General features: G+C 41.7%; 1 protein-coding gene across 2 annotated transcripts in view; it reads right to left on the minus strand.

Moving 5' to 3' along the window:
* The window catches only part of DYNC1I1 (dynein cytoplasmic 1 intermediate chain 1), a 281,312-nt gene extending 263,605 nt beyond the window's left edge, over nt 1–17,707 (minus strand). For both annotated transcript variants that reach the window (XM_006114494.4, XM_006114493.4), the window contains exon 1: nt 17,474–17,707. The gene's annotated coding sequence lies outside the window, so the exon portion shown is untranslated. The remainder of the gene's footprint in view (nt 1–17,473) is intronic.
* Between the last annotated feature and the right edge of the window lie 2,741 nt (nt 17,708–20,448).

Genomic DNA, 20,448 nt, shown 5'->3' on the forward strand with positions numbered 1-20,448 from the left:
GAGCCCTTAGGACTAGATAAAGCTTTTTGCATCCTTTCAGTTCTGCAGTTTGGCAACAGGGAGTGGGATCTTATTTCTATGCAGAAAATATGCAAATTTATTTTAAGGCTGATGACAGAAACCCTGAGGGCTTAACTTCCCTTTCAAGCTGTTCTTCAGCTCTCAATTGAATAGGTTTCCAAAAGCTGGTTCTTTTAATGTCAGAGAATTGAAATTGTTTTTTTCCATGATCTGAGCATCAGCTATTTAGTCTTTCACCTCTTCCTTTATAACACTACAAGCCCCTCATTAACATCCATAATGTTTTATTACATTCAGGTCTCTTTTTTAACACAGTGAACCTCACAGTGAACCACGGATCACGCATTAAATTTAATCTAAGAAATGCTGTATTTCCCTCTTTCAATGATACAAGAGACTGAAACATTTACCTATAGCTGCTGTCTTTCTATGCACATTACTGCAGTTCTTTGATCTTCCAAATGGTTCACCAGGATTCAATTGACCAAGAAGTCTACTGCTAGGAATTTAGAGCAAATCAAAGAATCAGACTCCTTTACCCCCTTGTCAGGACATCTGAGCCAGCCAGCAGACTGAAGCTATGACTACACTATGAAGTTTACGTGTCCAGGGAATGTGTCTGCTCTTCCAAAAAAAAATTTCAGAAGAGCAGACACACTCTTTCGGAAGCCCTATATTCCTCATTTTATGAGAAAAAAGGGCTTTTCTGAAAGAGGAGGTTTTTCCGACATTTGACCCTGTGTAGATGGGCCAAATGTTGGGAAAGCTTCTTCCGAATTTTTTTTTTGAAAAAGGTATGCAAATAGCAGTTCGCAATTTGCGTACCTTTTTCCAAAAAAACCCGCTGTGTAGACATAGCCTGAGATAAGGCCTTGCGCTGGTATTGAATGTACTGTTTTATTTTAATCACACCAACTATGTAGCTGACATTGTTTATGAGCTCCATGAATGGCAAATTTTTGATATTGGCTATTCCATGTGTCAAATGCATTACTATAGGAAAACTGTTTCAAAATTTATCTGCTTTTAAAATTCCTCACTATTTAGAATGGTAGCACATGATGTTCCTTATATCTCAACAATGCACAGAAGCTTAAACTGGCTTCAGAGCTGCTAGTGCCAGGTCTCTCAGGGTACTGGCACGGCTCCCATCACTGAAGTATCTGAACACTTCATACTCTCCAATGTCTTTATCCTCATAACACCCTTGTGAGATAGGGAATTGCCATTAAGCTCATTTTACAGACGGAAGACTGAAGCATTTGTCTACACTGCAAAAAAAAAAAAAAAAAAAAAAAAGATCCATGGCAGTAAATCTCAGAGCCAGGGGCCAATGACACAGGCTCATGCTAGAGGCCTTACTGTAGCAGTGTAAAAGTGGCGAGGAGTCCTTTGGCACCTTATAGACTAACTGAAGTGTAGGAGCATAAGCCTTCTTGGGCAAAGACCCACTTCGTCAGATGCATGTAGTGGAAATTTCCAGAGGCAGGTATAAATATGCAGGCCAGAATCAGGCTGGAGATGACGAGGTGGATCCAATCAAGGAGGATGAGGCCCACTTCTAGTAGCTGATCTGGAGGTGTGAATTCCAAGAGAGCAGAAGCTGCTTTTGTAGTTAGCAAGCCATTCACAGTCTTTGTTTAATCCAGAGTTGATTGTGTCAACTTGAAGATGAACTGTAGCTCAGCAGTTTCTCTTTGAAGTCTGGTCCTGAAGTTTTTTTGCTGCAGGATGGCTACCTTGAGATCTGCAATTGTGTGTCAATCTTCCTAGATTCAGGCTGCAGCTAAGCCTTTGAGACCCATCCCTCTCATTGGGTTTCAGAGCCCAAGTTCTAGCCCAAACCCAAACACCTGTGCTGCTATCTCAGTCATGCCTTGATGCTCACGTGCAGATGTACTCCGAGTTTCTTGCCCAAGGACTCTAGAAGCTTATGGTAGAGCAGGGAATTGAATCAGAGATCATGTGCGGAAGATTGTCCTGCATTCTTAGTTAACTTTTTCTTCATCAGCTGTACATTTTCCTGTTTCTTTTATTATTTAGTTGGAAAAATGTATGGCAAAAGGATTGCTTTGACTTATGATTGAGGATGGATGTTATTAGGGTTCTGGGGGTGGACATGATTAGAATTCTGGACCTCTTCATAGGCTGACTCCACATTCAGTCACTTGTTAATGGGTCTCATTAGATGTGCCACAGTCTTCTGTGCTTTTCCCACACACTTCAACTGAGGCCTCAGAGAAACTGGCACATCAACATACGGGGCCCTCTTGACATCTGAGAAGAACCAACTGCAAGTAAATAATCCCATCTATTTCAATGGAATACAAGAGATGGGAAATGGGCTCACAAAATAACAACCAATCCACAGGTTGGGAAATGTTGGACTAGCCCTAGAACCTGGGAACTCATTTCTTTTGTGGGTTTTTTTCATCTCAATAATATCTGTTTCTGATACACTATTTCCTTTTATGTCTATTGAGTCTAGTCCATTCTACATAAGATTGTTATATCACCCTCATCACAGTAGTAAGAAGAGATTTTGTCTTGCTAGGGCTCTGTGAGATTGATGTGTGACCTCTGGTAAGCTTTTCGCTTGTGAACAGGAATTTTCACAAGGATTGGAACCGTTGGACAGAAAGTCCATCCTATTTGCTGGATCAGAAAGAAGCCTGATTCAGTTTAAATGCAGCCATTTTAAACTAAAAGCCCTTTCAATGTCTGTTGGTCTCTGTGAAACCCAGGGCAAGGATTGGTACCTCTGTGGAGTTGTTACAACCTGAGTAATTTACCTTATTCATTCCTGACTGTTCTTAGTTCCTGGTAGAGCTGTAGCAACCTTCCTCCCCTGGAGTTGCATACAATGCCAATCCTCCATGATTAAATAAACCATTCATACATTTATACAATAAAGCACCTAAAGACATTACATGTGACTCAGTTTGCTACTTTCCTAATGCACTGTAGTTGAAAGTCAGATATTAATAAAAGCCCGGAAAATGGATACGCTCCATTTGACTCCACAGCCTGTGTCTACTATATAAAGAATCTTCAGATTCCTAACCTAATCCCAGGGAAGACAAATGCAAGGCAAACAGATTAAAAAGAACAAGACAGACAAAATGATGTCTAAAACAATCACTCCTGATGTCAAATACAAGGGGAAATGACTTGCTAAAGTAGGAGAACTACAACAAGAAACATAATTATGAATAACACTAATATCTAGAACTTGGCCAAACCCAAACCCTGGCTTCAAGGGCTCTCCAATTTTGGAAAAGGTCTGATCCACATTTTCATATTTGGACCCATCTCTGCAAGTAGCTTTTGAAGACATGGGCCTACAATCAATCCAGAAAAATGACCATGATAGCATGCTCAGGTCCCAGTATAACAGGTAAGGCTGTAATGTAAAAGAAAGGTATTATTATTTGTACTGTAGCAGTGCCTAAGTCCCCAACCAAGATTAAGATTTCATTGTACTAGATGCTGTGGACACACATAGTAAGAGAGTTCCTGCCCCAAGAAGTGTGTCATCTAAATAGACAACTCAGAGAATAATACAGATTGAACCTCTCTGATCTGGGATCCACTGGTCCGGCAACATGGGATCGTGATTTTATTTTTATTGCAAAGTGTCAGCAAACATCCAATTCACTTTACACACACAAACCAGGAAAAAATCCATTGATAATAAATCAAAGTTTGCAGATGCTTTGTGAGAACTTATGTCACATCCATGACACAAGCAATCAGAACGGGAGTCAGGCTGGATCACATTCCAGAAGGCAAGTGTGAGGGCAAAACTGAGAGTCAAGCAGGGGCAGGTGACCAGAAGAGTAGAAAGAGCAGATATTGCATTGGAAGCTATTCAAAACAGGAAGAAGTGGAGAAAAGACATGTGCAGACTCCGGCCACATACAGGGCTTCATACCAGAACCACGCCATGAAGAGAGACCCCTGATCAGTCATGATGCATTCTGGAAGTTCATGGAAGTGGACTACTTGGCTAATCTGTATCTGGGCTATCTCTCCAGCAAATGGGAAGCCTATACAAGGGATAAGTAGGTCATTTAGATAGAGTAGTCCACTACCATCAAACAGTTATAAATTTGATGGTCTCTGGTAATTACAATCTTTCTAATTTTGTCCCTGCATGCATACAATAAAATCTACAGCAATGGCTGTCCAAGGCCAAGATGGGGTAGCCAACAGCTGAATGAGATTACTGGGCTTGTGGCACAGTCATTGCAGGAGGCAATGAATATGGTCAGCCACCAGGGCCACCAAAAGGAGTCTTCAGGACTTAAGGTACCCCAACTGTCCTACTAGGGGAAAATCATGGCATGCCATAGTTACAGAACAGCAACCTTTGTAGATCCTGGGGACACACAGATGCGGTCCTTTACATACATGATGAGTCATGTGGTTGCCTATCAATAATAGCTTGTTCATCAGGAAGAATTTCTGAAGCAGACTCAGAATATATCAGTCTGTGTGTATCCTGGTGGTGAAGTTCACTGAGAAAGTTATAGCATGAGGGAATGAGAGTTGGTTCCTGGCTGGCACCTCCTGGATTGATACATTATCTTCAGGACACCTTTCCATTTTTGGATCCAGGATGGTATATGGTAATAAAATTGAACTGCAAGAAAAATAGGGCTCACTGAAGCTGCCATTTAAGGCATTTGGTTTAAGGCATTTGACCTACATAGGCATTCTGGGTTTTCATGGTCAGTGAATATCTGGATTGGGTGATGAACTCATTCTAGGTATTGACACCATTCAGCAGAGATCATTTATATCATCAGTAGTCCCTTGTCAAGTATTTTGTAGTTCAGTTCTGAGGAGGTGAGATTCCTTGAGTAGCAAGTGCATGGGTGTAACATGTTTTTGGGACCAAGTTACCGGGAGAGGACAGCCCCTGTCACCATACTGTAGGCTTGTGTGACTTCATGGTGAACCAATATTGGTGCTGTAGTAATGGATGCCTGCCCTTCCCCTGCAAGGGTCCCATGAGATCAAACCCAAGAGTAATCAACAGTCCAAAAGAAACTAAACATACCATATCATCCCCTCCATTCTCAATCAATCCTGTTGTAAACTGGCTGGTGTGTGTGTGTGTGTGTGTGTGTGTGTGTGTGTGTGTGTGTGTAAGTCCTAATTCAGTGCCCTCCCTGTCCACAAAACGAGTCCAGTTGCACAGACAACTTTCTGTTCCTGTGCCAGGTCTACACAGAAGCTGTGAATCTCACCATTCTGCCAACCAGAATCCTCACCATTCTACCAATCAGATTCCAGGACTGTAGTCCTGTGTCAGGGTTCAGCTTCTATTCTGGAATATTCCAGAAGGTCATCAGCTGGCAAGTTGGTACTTACTACCAAGTAAAAACCTTGCAGAACAGGGTTCAAGATATGTGTGCTTTGCCAACTTATTAGAGATTGATTTAAGGATATTTACTTTACACTGTGACATGTTGACAATTTGTGTTTTATTGGTTATGAAGTTTTAACTTTTGAATCTCTGTGTCTACTTCAATTAAATAATTATCGTCTGACCCTCCTTATTTTCTGACTCCTCCTCCACTCTTTCCCACAACTGTGAAAATTTAACTTGATAAAAATAAAAATGCTTTCAAATAAACATTGATTTGATGCATTGAAACTATAAATAAAAAGAATTTACCAAGCCTAATGATATCAAATAACAAGCACAAGAAGAGTGGCAAACATACCAACAACATTGATTTATGATTTGTGATTTACAACAGATATAATGAAAGTATAGGAAAAGTATGTTTTTTACAAAGAGCATGTCTTATTTTAAGAACATAAATATGACTTCTTCCTCAAATACAATCTTTCCCCGGAGTCCACGTGCTACTCCATGCCACTTCTTCCCTGTGAACTGTCTAAATACCCCAGTTTGGCTTGTAGAATGATGACTGTGTACGTTTGTAAAGTAAGTGGTTTCATTCAGTATCAATTCAGTATCAAAGGTTCATCTAGCCAAGTATCCTGCCTTTCAATGTTGTCCAATGCCATTTGTCCCAGAGGAAATGAACAAAACAGATAATCATCTAGTGATCCATCCTCTGTTGCTCATTCCCAGTTTCTGACAGAGGCTAGGGACATCATCCCCGCCAATAGCCATTGGTGAACTTATCCAGGAATTTATCTACTTCTTTTTTTTAATCCTGTTATAGTCTTGACTTACACAACACCCTCTGGCAAAGAGTTCCACAGGCTGACTGAATCTCATGTGATGAAATTCTTCATTTTATTTGTTTTAAACCGGATACCTATTAATTTCATTTGGTGAACCCTAGTTCTTGTTTTATGAGAAGGAATAAATAATACTTCCCTATTTACCTGCCCCAAATCAGTCATGATTGTATAGAGATCTATCATATCCCCTCTTAGTCATCTCTTTTCCAAGATGGAAAGTCCCACTTTTATTAATCTCTCCTCATACAAAAGCTGTTTTTGCTGCCCAAATGAAAAAAAAAAGGTCTCAAATAATGTTACCAGTTGATTGGTACATGGAAACAGGAAGCCAGGTATTGCCTTTGCCTCCTCATATAGAAGTTGTTCTATTCCTAATCATGGAAATGGGAGGCCAGGTTTTGACTTTGCTTATGCCTATGCAGTTCCATTGACTTCACTGAAATCTTATTGCATTCACGTGAGAGCTTCATTTAGTTGAAAGATTACAAAAACAATACTGAGGGGATTTGATCCTTTTTTTTTATCTGGGAGATTACTGCTAATATATGGATTATATTTGTTTCCTTCTTTGTTTTCATATGCATTTGATATCATACAAATATTTTAAATAAAAATAATCGCACTATTACAGTAAACTTTAAAGAAAGAATCACTATAAGCCATGTCTACACCACCACATTTTTCTGTGTAACTTATGTCACTCAGGGATGTGGGAGGAAAAAACCCCTGAGTAACATAAATTACGCCAGCAGATATGCCAGCATGGACTGCGCTATGCTGGCAGGAGAGCTTCTCCCGTCGACATAGCAGTTGCCACGTGTGGAGATGGTTTTATTATGTCAATGGGAGAGCTCCCATCAGCACAGAGGAGCTACATGAGCAATATAATCAATACAGCCATGCCTCTGTAAGCTCACTAGTGTAAACATCTCCCAAGTCTCAAAGTGCATTATCTGAAAGACTCCAATGTGTCTACCATTGTAGTCCCTATCAGTGATAGGAGATACAATTATCCTTCCTCTTTCAGTTCTTTTGTACTTGGACTAAATGGTCTTTAATTTATAATTATCAGGCAAAAAGGGAAATATAAAATATTACAGAATTTACATACCATGTTTTAAGGCATTTTAACAAGCCTAAAAAGGGTAAATAAAAGACTTTCTTCAGTTTTCTCACTGTTAAAATAATCAGCTTTCCCCAAAGAAGAAAATACTGTAGGAAATAATGGGGCAGTTTTCCCATGGGCTTTCTCAGCACAAATGCAGAATGGCATCACTGTTTTTTGTCTTCATCACAATACCTTCTGATCCCATCAGCACATTTTTTTTATTATTAATCTGTGGATAGTGAAAGGCAGGGATACATCATTCACAAGCTTTGCCAAGTGCAGCAGATTATGCACTTGAATAGATGCACGCTTAGGACATGATTTAGGTCAAATTTCTCAGTTCCAAAAGGTTAAAAAAATTAAGCTGCTCTTTGTTAATACTCCAACCATCACATATAACCTAACTACCTTTTCTTTATGTTGGCTGTTCAGGGTGTTTTTCCTCATGTGCAGTACGGGCTAAGGGGAGTTGACAGTCTGTGAACAAATCATTAGTACTCACAGTTAACTTTTATATATAATATTTATTTAAATCCAAATCACAACATGCAAATTACACCAAGTAGTTCCTTACTCCACTCCATTTGACTTTAGTGGAACTAATCCTGGTAAGTGGTATTACACATGACTCAGGACATCACACTCTGGCCTTTAGTAGTAATTCTAATATCTTGTCTTTAGAAAGCTATATTTTTTATGATCAGAATAATATAACAACATTTTGCAAAACTGAAACCCACATATTCAAGGCCCAATACTCCAAAGATCTAAGCACATGAGTAATTTATTCATAAAAGTTTTTCCAAAGAACTAAATGAAACAGTGATGCATGGATAAGTGTTTGCAGGATCAGAGCCTTAAAATGTAAGTGTAAATTTTGCAGTAAATTATCTTAATATGTAATATTTTTTAAAGATTTGAGAGAGTTACTTTGGGTTTACAGAGTTACAATAATTTTTAAGATCCCGTATGCATATTTTAATTGGATCTATATGCATTTTAAATGTCCAAATCACATAGATTTTGAACATTAAAGCATCCAGAAACTTTTCTTCTCTTTCCAACATTTGGAATGTTTCAACTGCCTATCTCTAAATTTAGTTGGATGAAAAAAATGAACACAATTTTTCATCTAAATCCTTAATTTAAGGTTTATATTTAAAAACAGTTTTTGGTTCAGCAGTAGCAACAGTCAAATGTACAACTGAAACCAAATTTTCAGAAAAAATCAAAATCACATATTATTTTGAATATTTCAACTAATGAAAATGATGGCTCTTTTATAGTGCGTATGCACAAACTAAACTAATACAGCAAGTTCCTGGAATTAATTTGAGACAATGTTTTTATTTCCAAAGATGTAGAAAACAAGCAGGAGGAAGGTTGTTCTAGATTCGATTTTGACAAACAGGGAGGAATTGGTTGAAAATTTGGAAGTGAAAGGCAATTTGAGTAAAAGTGAAATGCTAAGAGTTAATTATTCTAATGAATGGCAGGAGAGAAAAAGAGAAGAACAAAAGGATAATGGATTTCTAGAAAACAGACTTTAACTAACTCAGGGAGCTGATAGGTAGCACTCCCATGCAAAACAAATCCAAGGGGAAAAACAGTTCAGAGTAGGGTTGCCAGATGGTTTCAACAAAAATACCAGACACACTTGATATTACATCACAATCTACATTACATCTTATTTAGAAAATACCGGACATTTATATTTTCTCATTTTGTTTCCCGATCAGAAAGCTCAAATACTGGGCTGTCCAGTTCAAAACCAGACACCTGGCAACTCTAATTGAGAGAGTTGGCAGTTTTTCCAATGAGACATTATTAAGAGCACAAGAGCAAACGATGCCACTGCATAGGAAAGATATGAAGTATGAGAAGAGAACAGCATGGCTTAACCCAGAGATCTTCAATTATCTGAACGCAAAAAGAGTCCCATAAAAAGTGGAAATCTAGGTCAAATTACAATGAATGAAAATAAACCCAAGCATTAAGTAACAAAATTAGAAATGCCAAGGCATAAAATGAGATTAAACCAGCTCAAGGCATAAAAAGTAACAAGAAAACATTCTTCAAATACATTAGAAGCTAGAGAGAGACCAACGACAGAGTAGGCCCATTACTCAATGAAGAAGGAAAGAAAATACCAGAAAACGTGGAAATGGCAAAAGCGCTAAATGGTTTTAAAATTTATTTTCACTAAAAAGATTAGAAGCAATTTGGGCATCTAATCCAATGAACACCAGTGAAAATAAATTATAATCTGAGGCTAAACTAAGTGAAGAACAAGTGAAAAAAATACTTAGAAAAGTTAGATGTTTTCAAGTCATCAGTGCCTGATGAAATACATCCTAGAATACTCAAGGAGCAGACTGAGGAGATATCTGGACTATTAACAATTATCTTTGAAAACCCTTGGAAGCCAGGAAAGATTCCAAAGGACTGAAAGAAGACAAATATAATGCCAAATCTATGAAAAGTAGAATAAGGACAACTTGGTGAATCACAGACCAGTCATCTTCAGTACCCAAAAAGATAACAGAACAAATAATCACACAATCAATTTGCAAACACCAGGAAGACAATAAGGTGATAAGTAATAGTCAACATGGATCTGGCAAGAACAAATCATGTCAAACCAACCTGATATCTTTCTTAGATAGGGTAACAAGCAGAGTGGATGGGAGAAGAGATAGATGTGGTATATCTTGACTTTAGTAAATCTTTTGATATTGGCTTGAATTATCTTTTCATAAACAAACTAGTGAAATACAGCCTGCCCTAGATGGAGTTACTATAAGGTAAGAGCACGGCTGGTTGGAAAACTATTCCCATAGAGTAGTTATCAATGGTTCACAGTCAAGCTGGAAGGACATATTGAATGGAATCCCACAAGGATCAGTTCTGAGTCCGGTTCTGTTCAATATCTTCATAAATTATTTACATAATGGTTTAGAGTGGACATTTATAAAGTATGCAGACAGTACCAAGATGAGAAGGGTTGTACATGCTTTGGGGGATACATTTAAAAATCAAAATGATATGGACAAACTGGAGAATAATTCTGAAGTAAATAGGATGCTATTCAATATGGACAAATGCAAAGTAATCTGCTTAGGAAGGAACAATCAGTTGCACATATGCAATGCGGGAAATGACTGCCTATGAAGGAGTGCTACAGAAAGGGAGCTAAGAATTCTTGTATAGTGAATCACAAGCTAAATAAAGATGTGTCTACACAGCATCTTTTGAATACATCTGCTATTTCGAAATATAGCAGATGTGCTATTTCGCCGTCCCTCATTGAGTAAGGGATGGCTCAAAATAGCACTTTATTTCAAAATTTGGGGCTGTGTAGACAGCGCAAAATGATGAAATAAGTTATTTTGAAATAAACTCGAAATTGCATAGCTTATTTTGAGTTTTGGATGCTGCCTAGATGCACCCTAAGAGTTAACAGTGAAACAAAAAGCGAACATTACTCTGAGATGTATTAGAAGGAGTATTGTAAGTAAGATACAAGAAATAATTCTTCTGCTCTACTCTGCACTGATTAAGCCTCAGCTGGAGCATTGTATCCAGTTCTGGGCACCAAGATTCAGGAAAGATGTGGAGAAACTGGGGAAAGTCTAGAGAAGAGCAACAAAAAAAGATTAAAGGTCTAGAAAGCATGAGCCACAAAGAAAAATTAAAAAATTAGCTTGTTTAGTCTGGAGAAAACTGAGGGTATGTCTACACTAGCACCCTAGTTAGAACTAGGGTGGTTAATGTAGGCAACCGGAGTTGCAAATGAAGCCCGGGATTTGAATTTCCCGGGCTTCATTTGCATATTGCCGGGCGCCGCCATTTTTAAATGTCCGCTAGTTCGGACTCCGTGCCCGCGGCTACACGCGGCACGAACTAGGTAGTTCGGATTAGGCTTCCTATTCCGAACTACCGGTACACCTCGTTCCACGAGGAGTAACGGTAGTTCAGAATAGGAAGCCTAATCTGAACTACCTAGTTCATGCCGCGTGTAGCCGCGGGCACGGAGTCCGAACTAGCGGACATTTAAAAATGGCGGCGCCCGGCAATATGCAAATGAAGCCCGGGAAATTCAAATCCCGGGCTTCATTTGCAACTCCGGTTGCCTACATTAACCACCCTAGTTCGAACTAGGGTGGTAGTGTAGACATACCCTGAGAGAGAACAGTTTTTAGTGTATAAAAGGTTGTAATAAGAAGGAGTGTGAAAAATTGTTTTCCTTAATCTCCAAGGATAAGGTAAGAAGTAATGGGCTTAAATTGCAGCAATGGAAGCTTAGGTTGGACATCAGGAAAAAAATATCCCGTTAGGGTGGTTAAGCATTGGCACAAACTGCCTAGGGAGATGGCAGAAGCTCCATCACTGGAAGTTTTTTAAGAGCAGATTAGACAAACAGCTATCAGAATAGTCGAGTTATTAGGTCGTCCTGCCTTGAGTGCAAGGGACTAGACTACATGACTTACTGAGGACTCTTCGGGTACATCTACATAGTATTATTTCAGAATAACTGATGTTATTTCGAAATAACCAAATACGTGTCTACAAAGCAACTCATTATTTCGAAATAATGGCAAGCTGGAGGACTTCTTACTCCAACTTTTGTAATCCTCACCTTACAAGGAGCAAGGGAAGTCGAAAGAAGAGTGGTCTTCCTTCAACTTCCTTTTGTGTAGACAGCACCTAAAGCCGAATTAAGTTATTTCAACATCATCTATGCAATTGACGTAGCTGAAGTTGCGAATCTTAATTAGACTTTTGCCATGCTATGGAGACATACCCTTCCAGTCCTACAATTCTATTACTTCTGTTCACATCACACATATTGTAAAACTAGACCCAGGAGTTTACATAAGCTGCTAACTTTATTTTGTTAGTGTTGTGAGAAGTGCAGTGGAAAATCTTTCCAGCACATTGCTGTTATGATTAAAGAGGCAGAAGCACAAAGTCCTTGTATATCACTATAGCACAGAGCATGGCACTTAAGAATATGTCATTCCAATTTTTCAACATAACCCTACTGTGTTCATTAGATATTACAAGTGGGATACTTTCAGTGATGTTTGCCCCAGTTAATAATTAAACTGGCAATCAGGAGAGAGACTTTAAAAAAGCCAGAGAGAGAGAAAAAGTGTGGGAGGAACAGGGGCCAACAGCTTATGTGGACCCCAGAACAAGATGAGGGGGCAGTTCCCCCAAAAGGGGTGGGATCTTGGGTGTAAGGGGCAGGGGCTGAGGCAGCCAGCCCTCAGTGTTATCCAGGCTACGGTGCTGAGTCCTCCTTTCCTCCTAGAGCCGTGATGAGTGCCCGGGCCTCCAGCTGCCGCCACTGCTGCCATAACAACAGTAGTGGATGGGCATCCCAGAACCCTTTGATTCACCCATTCCTGGGCATCTGCCCCCTTGTTGGCGTGCCTGGGAAGGAGGATTGAAAAATGCAAAGCAGTGCTCCTAAAAATTTCCCTGGATAATTGTTTACTAGAGAGTGATCCTGAATGGAACCACACACTCCATTAACTTACACATTCATTAGTCTACAAGTCAAAGTGGGGCATTTAGACAGTACAGAGGCAAGAAGTGGCATGGAGCCACTCCAGGGATGGATTATATTTCAGGAAGAAGCAGATGATTCTCTCCAGGCCCTTGGAGCCAATATGCAGGAGCAGGACAGTATAAAACATTGAAAGAGGGCAAAGGTACATTTGCACTGTGATTTACGGCTGGGACTCACAAGAGTCATCTGAACATTGATTATTCATCAGATAATGCAATTATATGTATGTAGGGCAGAGCACAGCTGTTACACTGGGCCTGATCCACAGCCCATTAAATCAGTGGAAAGAATCCTATTAATTTCAATGAGGTTTGGATCAGGCCTATGTTTTCAAATCTTCTGCATAGCTGGCTGTACCCTCATTGAAGTCAGTGAGAATCTCTTATTGTCATCAGTAAGAGCAGGACTTGGTCCTATATCCTTAGTCACTGCAATAACTTAAACATTATTATTCCAAACAATGACACTTTCCCACTCTCTGTTATTGTAATGTTTACTGTGGCCAAGCATTTTATAGCAAGTTTCATGTATATTATCAAAACAAAAAGCTTCTCATGCACTTACTATTGTTAAAACTGCCTTATAGTTCCCATTATATAATTGTTAATGGAGAATCATCAACTAATGGAAGTTTGAAGTAGTGTTCTATAGGGATCTGTTCTCAGCCCATTATTAGGAACTGTTTTTATCAATGGTTGGGAAGAAATATAATATCATTGCTGATAAATTTTGCACAAAGATTACTAGAGTGATAGATAATGAAGACAGGTCATTTAGGGTATATTTATACAGCAGGACTACAGTCAAATTAAGGTACGCAACTTCACTACATCAATTGCGTAGCTTATGTCAAAATAGTTTAATTCAGCTTTTGGCGCTGTATACACAGCAAGAAGTTGAAGGAAGAACACTCTTCCTTCAACTTCCCTCACTCCTCATGAAATTAGGGTTACCATGAGTGGGAGTAAAAAGTCCTTCAGCTCGACATTATTTCAAAATAAAGGCTTGTAGTGTAGACGCGCACTATGTTATTTTGGAATAATGTCAGTTATTCCAAAATAACACTGCTGGATTTCTGGGTAATCACACAACATATGTTTTTAATATAGCCAAATGCAAGTTCATACATCTAGGAATAAAGCTCATAGGTCACTCTGGGGAACTATGACCTGGAAAGCAATGACTGAAAAGAATTCAGGAGTCATGGTAGAATGAATGAACATGAGCTGATGTATGGCAAAATGAGGTACATTTCAAATAGCAGTAGGGAGATATTTCTCATATACAGGACTTAGGGCTAGAATGGCATATCAGCACCTCCCTTGGGATGCCATCTTGTTTTTCAGACTCTTTGATTTGTTTTTATTTGTATGTATTTGTTTTTAAAGCAAGGGAATGTCTATGGTACAAATTTCTGTTAGCATAGCTCTGTTAGCATAGCCAGTAAGTGGTTGAAGAGCTGTGGGCCCTCAACAGCCAGCAAAAGCCCTTAGTGTAGATGTAGTTTATACAAGCCAAACCATGATTTGGATGGATGGGGAGACTGGAAAAAGCTAAGCTGGCCAAAGCCCTCTTTGCCAGTATAAGCTGCATTCAAACTAACACTGCTTACCAGCATACCTATAACAGAAAAAGCATTCCTAGAGACATGATGTGTACCTTTTCATGGGTGGGGGTGCATGACAAAACTATCTCATATGTCATCTCTGGGAGGCAGGGAGACATGGGGAACTTGGCTGCTGACTTCAGCTGGACTGTCGCTGGCAGTTGGAGCAGAGCGTTCACAGATGAGAAGGCCCATGCCACAGGCTGCCTGGATGTGAACTGACTGTGGGAGGAGAGTGAGGCTGTGATTGGAAGCTGTTTTGCTTGAGAGTGAGAGCCTGGGAGCATCGTTAGAAGAGTGCCCAGCCTGGGACAAGGTGAGGAGGAGGGAAGCTCAGTGTGGGCTACAGTCCCATTTGACCAGCTGCTTCATGTTCCACTAGAGAACACAGAGAAGGGAAGGCACTGAGTTGTTAGGAGTCAAGTGGGCTGAACCCGCCTGCACCTAGAGGTGGCAGGTGCCTGAGTGGAATCTGCCCTGCTACAACAGCCCTTCAGGTAGCAAGGCCAAATGGAAGGCAGAAATCTGGAGGGGCAAGTGACCCCATCTGTTCACCCCACATGTCACCTCTGACTCCTAGTGCAGACCTTGGCTAAGTTTCCCTCCACAGTCCCATCTCTCGGTGTTTGCAAAGAAACCCTTGAAAATGTAAAAGAAGTGCCAGCCTGACTGCATTAGCAGAGAGCCTGAAACAATAGATCTGACAAGTGTGACCTGCTCCATTCATGTCGAGGGTATTTCCTCAACATACTCAATGCTGATACCTCAAATATCAGCATCTACTTCTAAGGTCAGTCGTATCATGAAGATCTACACAAGCTTGAGTGCACCTACACTTTTACCACCCAGCTACCATTTTCCCACAGCCATTGTAACCCCGCCTCTTCCTGGGTCTCTCTCTACTGCAGCTGTCCTTAGAAAGCAGGTTCTCACAGTTTGGGGAGGAAAGCAGGAAAGGTAATTCAGATTCAGGCTATATTAACTTGTGTTGGTGTCTACTACTCTTTATGTGCAGTAGAGTCCACAGGAAAGCAGCTGGTCCCACCGTGTGCGTCTCTCTACACTCCACAGAGCCCTCCTGGGACACTTTTGTGGGTTGAAGGGAAGTGGAAGGGAATGTGTCACAGAGGTAGAACTCCACTGAGAAGTTTGGCTTTTTAAATGGTGAAAAATGTATGCAGTGAGGACAGCCCCCATGATCCAGGGGTAACATGCTGGATCTGGGTATGAGCTTGTTCCCTTGGGAGCACAGCAGATGCTCCCCGAGGCAGAATTTCAGCCCTTGGGGGAGCTGACACTCCAAATTGTGATTGAGTAACCCACTCTTGCTCAGGCTCAGAGGAACAGCACTGAGCTTTATTGCTCCCCGTTGAGGATTTTGGGGGCAGGGTGAAAGGTGTTCCTGTTTGGACTTCTGAGCATGAAAGGGCAATTAAAAGTGAGTAAGTAAGATTTGGAAGGTGCCGCCTCTGGAAGGAGCATATCCCATTTTCTTAAAAAGGTGGCATGTTAGAAACAGGTGAATAACAATGACAGAAATCCATCCAGTAGCATTGGTAACATTTTCACCCCTGACAAAGGGTGAATTGCACTATAGAAAAGTTGAGCCTGTTCTCTAGGTCATTTTGTTTCCTCACATGTAAAGGAAATCTAAGAAAAAGATCGTCAAGATAAATTACTAGGTGCAAGTGTCCAAAGCCTAGAACATGTCAGGCCTTTCCACTACATCCCTAGTATGCATTAGGTTACAATATTTTGATCTGTTTAGATTCTATAGGCCATAAAGTATTGAAGGTAGAAGATCTTGACTCTGTATTAATATTAACCAATCATATGCTACTTCAGTCTGGTTTTCCACACTGGATCTTAAAAGTGATACTGGTAAATGAAAGTGAATCCAAGGCACAGGGAAAAAATGGCTTTCATACCAGGGCAAGGCCTGAGATAATTTAAAAGTGTGGGTTTCTTGTCTTTTGAGAGGGTTCTGGATAGAGTATTACTGCATGGCACATTTGTTATATCTATGCTTTTCCAATCAATAATATATATGGTGCCTACTGATCTTCAGCTACACCAGACTAACAGGGCTACATTTCTATCACTGCTGATCTTAGGGAATTCCGGGCAGAGGATGGACATAGCTATAAAAGCATTTTATTGAGAAATTGATTTAAACTCACTAATCATAGGAAAATGGCCTCTCAGTCCATCCTTTATTAACCCTGCTGTGAAACTAGCGATAAGGGAAGATTGAATATTAATTCTGCAGGCCGAGGTGGATTTAAGTAAGTCCGTGGTTGCTTTTATTAAACAGGAAATTAAACACAGGAACCGGCTTTGATTTAACCTCTTCAGAGCTGACACGCAAACCAAGCACCATAGCCTCTCCTCTCCTCTCCACCCCACCCCGCCTAGTAGGAGGCACCTGCTCTGACGATGCACTAATAGGAATGGGCATGGCTGTAAACTGGGACGAGACCAGGGAGACAGGCGAGAGGGCTGGTGAAACGCTCTGGGAGGCCAGCTAGTGCATCCCCCCGCTAGCAGGTCTGGTCTCTCTAGTTTGAAAGGTGCCGGGCTTTGTCCAGACGGAGCGAGGACCCTCCGATTTAGGAGAGCGTCACTCAGCTGCGGTCACCAGAGCACTTTGCATCCTGTCAGGAACCGCAGAGCGGTCCCGAGCTGTTTCCTATGGGGGGGGGGGGGCGTTTTCAGTGCCTGTCTTCCCCGCCCTTTTCCATGCAGGCTGGCTGCTTTCTCCAGTGCTAGAAAAGCCGAGCAAAGAGAGAGCGTTTCTCGGCCCCCTGCCCCCTGCCAGCTTTTACACTCGGCATCCCGGGCGCGTCCTTCCCCACCTCAGAGCACCAGGCTCGGGCAGGTGACGCTGCGGGTGGTACCCCCAGAGACACGCGCCTCCCTGCACAGGCTTTACCTTGCTGGGCTCCCGGGCAGCTGTGGAGCGGTTCGGCGCAGCGCTCCCCGGCCAGGGCAGCTGGGAGGAGGTGGACAGAGCCCGGCGCTCCCCGGCAGGTTGACTCCCCAATGGCTGCTGCCGCTGCGCTGTGTGGTGGTGCCCCTCTCTGCAGCGTGATCGCTGCTGCTGCGGCTGGGGAAATGCGCTGCCTCGCGCTGGCCAAGCTCCTCCCGGGCACCGCCGCTTCCCTCCTCCTCCTCGCCCCTGGCACTGACATCTCCCCGCCTCCCTGCAGCCCAGCCCCGCGCATCTTCAGCGAGAGAGGCAGCCCCTCCCCGAGACACACTCACGGGGGGCGGCGGGAGGGGGCGGTAGCTATCCCTGCCAGGCCCTGGCGCTAGGGACTGGGGGGTGAGGGGGGAGGGCAAAAGGGACCGGGGAAGGTGTCACATTCAGGAGCATCAGGGTCATTTGTGCTGCTCGAGTCAGTAGCACAAGTCACATCCAGGCTGACACAGAGACACCTAGTCTGCAACTTGAGTGGAAAGGCCCCATTAGTCATGCCTATGACAGGCACCAGGGCTGCCCACCATTTCAAAGCAGGAGAGTTAGGCCACACCCAGCCTGTGTCATTGGGAAGGGGCACATCCTGTCAGTGACCCCAAATATTACAGGAAACTCAAAAGAACATATGTTTGCCCTACAATACAAAGGCACAAGGGCAAATGGGGCAGAAGAATTTGCTGCATCTGGCACACAGCTTGAAGAATGTCCACATCCAGACCCCAGCACAAAGGCATCAGAGGCTCACCATGCCCCCTACTAGTTAGTCACATTCAGCTGGGCTGCACCAAATCACAAACCTCACCTACAAAAACAAAGCTTTGCAGAGGGACTGAGGTAGGCCAGTTGCTGTTGAAGGCACAGTGGTCCCCAATTGGAGCAAGGTAGCAAATATCACACCCCCCACAGATTCTCTCTTTCCTTTAAGTTCTCCTAAAAGCTATTGTGCCTTGGACAGGAAGACCTGGAAATAGGCTTTAGTTAAGATATGAAATATAAGTACCAAGCTGAGGTGCCTCAATTTTGGGGTGTTCAACTTGAGACACCATCTGAAGAGCAGAACCCTTTTTGCTGCCTCCTTCTTCAGAAGCTGTCCAGGAATAGGGTCAAAGTGGTCTTTTACTGTCATGCCGTGTTCCTGAATGGACAAAGCCAGACCATTTCATCATGATAGCAGTAGAGAAATATCTGTCTACTTTTATTGTTATTATGGTAACACTGAAGATGTATTAGGCATTTGTCAAAAACAGGAAAACCAAGTCCACACCCTTTGGTCTGCCAGGTCAAAGATGTAGTGTTTAGTGACACTTTACTGGCCATTTCAAAAGATACATGATACATTATTAACCTAAATGCTGTTATATATTTTTTTGAAATGCCATTATATTTGTTACAAATTAATACAATTCCATGTTTCAGCAATTGCTCACACCACACTTCCTTAAAACCACAATACACCCTGGCTACGTCTAGACTACATCCCTTTTTCGTAAAAGGGATGTAAATTAGATGTATCGCAATTGCTAATGAAGCGGGGATTTAAATCTCCCATGCTTCATTAGCATAAAAATGGCTGCCGCTTTTTTCTGGCACGAAGCTTTGCCAGAGAAAAGCACCAGTCTAGATGCTGATCTTTCAGAAAATAAAGCCTTTTACAAAAGATCTCTTATCCCTTATTTCAAGAGGGATAAGGGATCTTTCAGAAAAGGCTTTATTTCCCGAAACATCAGCGTTTAGACTGGCGCTTTTCTCCGGCAAAGCTCCTTGCCGAAAAAAAGCGGCAGCCATTTTTATGCTAATGAAACACGGGAGATTTAAATCCCCGCTTCATTAGCAATTGTGATACGTCTAATTTACATCCCTTTTCCGAAAAAGGGATGGAGTCTAGACGTAGCCCCTCAATCCCCATAGAGATGCACTTTTTTATATGTCCTACCCCTGTGCTTCAGCATAGGGACATGTGCTACATCCAGGTCAGTTGGGGCACATCTACACAGCAGAGCTAAACTAGCTAATTGTGTAGCTTAAGTCAAAATAGTTTATTTCAACTTTTGGTGCCGTCTACACAGCAGTTATTTCAAAATAGAGTACTCTTCCCCCAACTTCCCTTCCTCCTCATACAATGAGGGTTACAGGAGTCGGAGTAAGAAGTCCTCCAGCTCAACATTATTTCTACATTATGTCTAAATAATTGCTTGTGTGTAGATGCAGACTATGTTATTTTGGAATAGCATAAGTTATTCCAAAATAATGCTGCTGTGTAGACATAGCCTTGGAATAGGAAGTGGTTACATCAAGTCTATAGCTTCATTGTTAGATGACACCTACTCTATCCTAACGATGCCACAATTCAATGTCAAAAGGGAAGGTACAGAAGAAAACAAATTAATAAATAGCAACAGGTTGCCAGTGAAGTCAGTAGGGGTATGTCTACACTACCCCGCTAGTTCGAATTAGCGGGGTAATGTAGGCATACCGCAATTTGCATACGCCGAGTGCCGCCATTTTTAAATCCCGGCTGGTTCGAACCCCGTGCCGCACGGCTACACGCGGCACGAACTACCGTTACTCCTCGTGGAATGCCTACCTAGTTCGTGCCGCGTGTAGCTGTGCGGCACGGGGTTCGAACCAGCCGGGATTTAAAAATGGCGGCACCCGGCTTATGCAAATGAAGCCTGGGAAATTCAAATCCCAGGCTTCATTTGCAATTGCGGTATGCCTACATTACCCTCCTATTTCGAAATAGGAGGGTAGTGTAGACATACCCTAGGAGTCTATCATACAAAATTTTGAAAGGAACTTTAAGAATAAAATTGCTTATGTATAATAAAACAGCTATTATATTGAGGGATGGAGAGAAATAAATGTTGTTGTTGTGCCTATCTTTACAAAGGTACTTTAGGGGTGCTCCTGGGAATTACCAAACCTAG

This window comes from Pelodiscus sinensis, chromosome 2 (genome assembly GCF_052426305.1).
Source record: "Pelodiscus sinensis isolate ZL-2025 chromosome 2, ASM5242630v1, whole genome shotgun sequence".
Lineage (NCBI taxonomy): Eukaryota > Metazoa > Chordata > Testudines > Trionychidae > Pelodiscus > Pelodiscus sinensis.